The 6,278-nt window shown below is 39.7% G+C and overlaps 1 long non-coding RNA gene across 1 annotated transcript in view; it reads right to left on the bottom strand.

Annotated features, from left to right (window-relative positions):
- The window catches only part of LOC138854898 (uncharacterized), a 167,713-nt gene extending 163,298 nt beyond the window's left edge, over window positions 1-4,415 (bottom strand). Inside the window, exon 1 of the long non-coding RNA XR_011394057.1 lies at window positions 4,170-4,415. This is a non-coding gene — a long non-coding RNA (uncharacterized lncRNA). The remainder of the gene's footprint in view (window positions 1-4,169) is intronic.
- Window positions 4,416-6,278: the final 1,863 nt, after the last annotated feature.

Below are 6,278 nucleotides of genomic sequence, written 5' to 3'. Positions count from 1 at the left end.
AACCGGGACTAAGAGAGGAATGGAAACAGGGAACACTGGAGGAAAATTAAGCAACGACAACGACAGGTTGGGAAGCACAGAGTTAACAAGAACGACTGGTGAGGAAATATAGTTAACGACAAAGAGGCCGACAGGTGGGAAAGCATAGAGTTAAGAACGACAGATGAGATAAAGAGGGATATAAGATAAGGAACGGCAGCAGTGGCATCAAATTTAATATTGAGAGCTTCTACCTTTGTTACGTCAATATTTTTCACACCTGCTCGTGGAAAGTTATCGATTGGGATCATAGATGCTGACAGACTGTTCTCTAGTCAACAAAAAAAATTTAAGGTTTCACCGGCCAACGTTTCGCTATGTGAAGAACTTGATAAATTTGTACAAAGAACGATAGGTGGTCCCAGTAAATGCTTTTTAGGCAACGTATGTATTTTCTTCAGTATTGTGGGTACAACACCATTTGGATCCAGTGTTATTCTGTCTATGACACCCCTGCTTATTACTGGGTTTGTTCTACACTTCCTTCCGTATCTCTCTGTGAAGTAAGTTTTTATGGCAGTGTGTAGACTGATGATCAGGCCTCAAGTATTTTTCAAGGACGTATATTTTAGAGAGAGACTTGTATCTAATCCTAAGGATGCACAGAATTAATGTTGACAGGAATGAGTAAAAAGACAAAATGCACAACAAGCTTTTATTACGACGTTTCACTCAGTGAATCCTCATCAAGTTTTGTCTTTGATAAAGCTCTACCCTGAATAAAAACATAAGTCACAATAAAAGTTGTGCTGCATTTTGCTCTCCTTTCCCTCACAATACAGTGCATGAACTCTGCGACACTTACGGCACAGTAATTTAGATGCTTTATGGATTCAAGGTAATCAGTTAAAGCTCTGTACAAAATTTCGAGCTCTTGATATCTTACCTGCTTCGAGATATGAGAGGATTACAGTTTTCTGAGCGAGAGATCACAAGCACTTGAAAAAGTCCCAGCTTTATTGTGTGATGCTTTAATTCACTTAATCCACCTTGTAACGTGCTTAATCATGGATACTTTCCATTTTAAACCATTGAATTAACGGGCTGTAAACAGAGCTATTCTACTTCTGCTCCTATCTAGGATGCAACTCACAGCAAATGGTAAACACCCACGTTTTTACTGATGAGTGAACGCTTAAGATTCTATTCGCCCAGGATTGAACTTGGATTCTTTCGGTTGTGAAGACGTTACCACCGAGCTACCTGAAAAAATATACTTGAACTTTGTAATGTTATGTCGATTAGCAAAAATATTGCTACATCTTTTCTCTGTTCACTTCGTTCTAAAAAAAAATACATGACTGAGTCTTGTATTCTGCTTCGTCTTTTTTCTCTCCCTCAATCCTATCTTACTGAAACAGCTGAAATGTTTCACATTTACACAGCGTTATTTTGACTCGCCCAATGTTGATATCTTAAGTTTTTCAACCTCCTTTAAGGAACCTTTTATGCAGATTTACGTAAGAGAGATTTAGAGCGATTGAGAGATTCTGAGAAGTGGAGAGAGGGAGGGATTATAGGAGGGAGAGAGGGAGGAAAATATTAGAGGGAGAGAGAAATTGAGGTGAAAACTGTAAAGGTATTGAAAGGGAAATTCGACATAATAAATGCTAAACAAATGAAGAGACAAATATATGAAACAAAAAGGATCATATACTAAAAAATCAAAGAAAAGAACCAGAGGAAACGCACAGCAAGATGAACAGTCGAAAGTCAGAGAAAATGAAACCGACTTCTGCAGATGTGGGTAACTCACGAAAGAAGAGACAGACACAGAAGAAGGAAAAAGACACAGAAGAAGGAAAGGCAGAAGAATGAAAAAGACACGGAAGGAGGAAAAAGACACAGAAGGAGGAAAAAGACACAGGAGGAAAAAGACACAGAAGGAAAAAGACACAAAAGAAAGAAAATACACAGAAGAAAGAAAATACACAGAAGAAAGAAAATACACAAGAAAATACACAGAAGAAAATACACAGAAGAACGAAAATACACAGAAGATAGAAAATACACAGAAGAAAGTAAATACACAGAAGAAAGAAAATACACAGAAGAAAGAAAGAAAATACACAGAAGACACAGAAGAAAGAAAATACGCAGACGAAAGAAAAGACGCAGAAGAAATAAACAGAAGAAAAGACACACCTTTGATACACCTTTGAAATTTCGAGTTTCACTACTCTCGGAGCCCGACCATGGGCCAGGCTCGTCTAGTGCTTGCCTGGTCAACCAGGCTGTTGCTGTTGGAGACTCGCTGCCCCACATATGGGAGGGTGTTGGTACCTTGGGGAACTGAGCTTTTTACCTAGTTGATAATGGATCTTGCTCTGTTTACTACTCTGTGTTCTTTGCGTTAGGAGCCCGCCCCGAACCCACTCCATGATCGCATTTGTCAAAAGCCTTTGCAAAATCTGTGTAAATCACATCTGCGTTTAGTTCTTCTTCCAATGCCTCCGTAATTTTGTCATAATGGTTCAACAGCTGTGACAGGCATGATCGTCCTGCTCTAAAACCATGCAGATTCGGTTTATGCTGGTTGTGCTGCTCCATGAAATTTATCTGCCGTCTCATCACTCTTTCGAAGATTTTTATGTGAGAAATTAGGGCTACTGGTCTGTAATTTTTAGCTAGTGCTCTACTACCTCCCTTGTGCAAAGGACCTATGTCTGCACTCTTTAAGGCCTCCGGTATTTCATCTAGATTTAGGCTCTTTCTCCAAAGAATACTGAGGGCTCGTGCTAATGGTAGTTTGCACTTCTTTATAAATAGGGCATTCCATGAATCCGGTCCAGGTGCTTAATGAGTGGGCATTTTGTCCATTTCTTTTTGGAAATCTATAGGATTTGTACTAATGTCAATTAGTTGGTCTCCGCGGCTTTCGGCCGGAGTGAAAAATGTTTCTGCATTCTCTACCTGTTCTTATAGGATTTCACTCATTTCCTGTTCATCGTCAGTATACCCCTCTCTCAGTAGTGGTCCAATTCTACAGATAGTTCTTAGCTTGGATTTTGCACAGGAATAGAAATATTTTGGGTTTCTTGCATTATCCTGTATGGCCTTTTGTTCCCTTTGTATTTCTTCTGTTAGATATGACATCCTAAGTTTTTTGCTCTAATTCAGTGATCTCTCCTCTAAGACTATCTTTCCTCTGTTGCAGCGTGTGTGTGTTTTTAAGCCATTCTGTAACCCGTTTTCATCTTCTGTACCATCTCCTGCGCTCTCTCTATATCTGATCTTCTGGGTTTCCTCAATGGTAGGTGCTTCATACAGACCTTGTATGCTTCTATCTTCAGATTCTCTAGGAACTGGTGGGGATTTAGGGTGCTCATTTTTGATTCTCAGGCACAGAAGAAAGAAAAGACACAGAAGAAAAAAAAGACAGAAGAAAAAAAAAATACCTCAGATGGCATCAGCACAGATTAATGAAACTTAAAATATTTTTCTAAGGATATATGAAGATATGGGTAAAATTGTATGTACCCACACCAAAGAACTGCTTCAACAATCTAATAAATTTAAAATGTCACTCTCAAGAAATATGTAATTTCTACCATCCTAAAATACGAAAAAAAACATACTTCAGGAAGGATTATATTTTTAGGAGTAAAGAATAAGGGAAAAAAAGAAACAGTCAGGCTCGAAAAAGATAAAAAATATGGAGACAGCAAGAAGCACAGGAATACAAACTGGGAAAACACAATTACTACATTCCTCAAATACTACAACTATGACCCAAACCGGATTAAGCAAAAGTACTTACAAATTAACATAAAACAGGATGGAAAAATACTGGACATACCAAGAACCCCAGGACCAATGGCAGCCCAACTGCTCTCACCATCAGTACTAAATCAGAAAACAATAAAACTAATTCAAAGCAACCCAAGTAGTTTATTCTCATTCTCTCTCTCTATCTATCTATCTCTCTCTCTCTCTCTCTCTCTCTCTCTCTCTCTCTTACAAATACTCAAAGCCTAAAAACAACGATGAAAAATAAAAGTTCCTTTCAGAAATGGTGTCCTCATAAAAACACAAGCAAATTATAGAGCATTCAACCCACATTAGAGATTTCTCAGAGATCGAAGTCTACATCACGACACAATGTGATAATACAAGTAAATAAAATTTACCAGGATTGTTTCGGAGTCGACGCTCTGGCGACCTGGTGGATGGCCTGATCAACCAGCTGTTGGTGCTAGGCGCACGGAAATCCTACGTATGCACCATAGCCTGGAAGATCAGGAACTGACTTGAAAGACTTATCAAATAAGTCTTTACGGGCGAAAGGAAAGGTTTGAAAAGTTTTACAAGGGGATGTTAGTATACATTATTCCATCCTAAAGAGAACAAGTGTCTTAATTTTCTTGTTTTAAAGGCAGTAGTTATCCATTCAATCATTTTCCTTACGGCTTTGATAACACTGTAGTAATCCTTCAATGTGAGATTTTCTGACATCATTCCTGTCTCAAACATTAAACTTGAGCGACTCGATTTTGTGTGCTTCGTTCCAGTTTTTATTTTCTCATTTTTCCCATGAGTAACAAACTTATCCTCATTAAACTTTCATACAAATTCTAGCCTGCATAGGACGATGCCGTGATGAAATTTGTCTCTACGTCGGATACCAGAATGAGAAAAAAAATCATGGCAAGTACTGTATCTTGGTAGGGGGGAGGGCAGCTTTTCACAGCAGCAGCCTCTGAGAAGAGAGGAGGAGGACGAGGGGAATGAGAGAGGAGGAGAGAGGAAGAGAGGAATGAGAGAGGAGGAGAGAGGAAGAGAGGAATGAGAGAGGAGGAGAGAGGAGGAGGAGGAGGAGGAGGAGGAGGAGGAGGAGAGAGGAGGAGGAGGAGAGAGGAGGAGGAGGAGAGAGGAGGAGAGAAGAGAGGAGAGAGGAGGAGAAGAGAGGAGGAGAAGAGAGGAGGAGGAGGAGGAGGAGAGAGGAGGAGAAGAGAGAAGAGGAGGAGAAGAGAGAGGAGGAGGAGAGAGGAGAGGAGAGAGGAAGAGAGGAGAGGAGGAGGAGAGAGGAGGAGGAGAGAGGAGGAGGAGAGAGGAGGAGGAGAGAGGAAGAGAGGAGAGGAAGAGGAGGAGAGAGGAGAAGGAGGGGGAAAAGGGGAAGGAGAGAGGAGGAGGATGGGAATTAGTGAGGAAGGGAAGGAAAGAGTAGGAGGGAAAGGAGAGAGGAGGAGGAAGAGAGAGGTGTCTTTAGCTGAAAGACTCGGTTACACAGAACCACTGAAAGTGAAGACCAAAATTCTGGTAATTATGTTTGTATACAAACCACCACCAGCAACGGCAGAGTAATTCACCGTATGGAGTACATAAATAGCCGCCTTGGAAATGTGGAAAATCCTTTACAAAATATTAATCTCCGTGGAGATTTCAATTCCCTTCCCCAATGTATTATGGAAAGTGACAGACATCACTGTACCTAAAACTGTACCGGCAAATTCTCTACCCCAGTGCTAGTCACCGTTTTTTTTTTTTTTGTGTGTGTCAGCCACTCATAGTAGAGAAATTGAAACATCCACCCCAGTTGGCGATCATTTTCCTGCACTGATGCAAAACTCAAAATTCAGTTAAGGGAGAGGGAAAAACAACAACAGTAGTTTGATTTTTAATTACCATTTTGCATCGTAGTATAATCATCGTATCTCTTGCAATTAAAAATCATTCATATTAAAGAAAAATAATAAATAAGATAATATAATTATGAATATGTAATTCGGTGGCTTGGTTGTTGATGTACTTTGTATCAGCTGAAATTATTCCACCTGACGACTCGCGTACACACGCGCCCAGCATGTAATGACCTACAATCCATTTTTTTTTCTCAACTTACTGAATATTCTGTTTTCACTGAGTCTGGATACAATCCACAACTTTGACATCACTGAGAAGCTCAATATTTCTCTCACTGGTTGTTACAGTCTAATTCAGTCGCTTAGCAATAGGGCATCTCTTTGAATCATTAACTGAATTCGGACACACCTTGGTGATACAGCATTAAATTTTCCTCAACACTACTGATTGCTCTATTGTTCTTGCCTCATTCTGACAATTCAATACCCTCTTCAATCACAGAATTTCTGGAAAATATTCTCTATTGTTTCTAATCCGAGTTGGATGCTGCAGTATACAACTGTGGTCTTATCCGCCTCTGCAGAAGATTCAGAAAAATTACAATTATGTAATGAATTTTATCATTGCGAACATAAAAATAATACCATGCTCAACAA

This window comes from Cherax quadricarinatus, chromosome 73 (genome assembly GCF_038502225.1).
Source record: "Cherax quadricarinatus isolate ZL_2023a chromosome 73, ASM3850222v1, whole genome shotgun sequence".
NCBI lineage: Eukaryota > Metazoa > Arthropoda > Malacostraca > Decapoda > Parastacidae > Cherax > Cherax quadricarinatus.
Note: the sequence above shows the minus strand (reverse complement) of the source record. Positions and strands in the feature narration are given on the sequence as shown.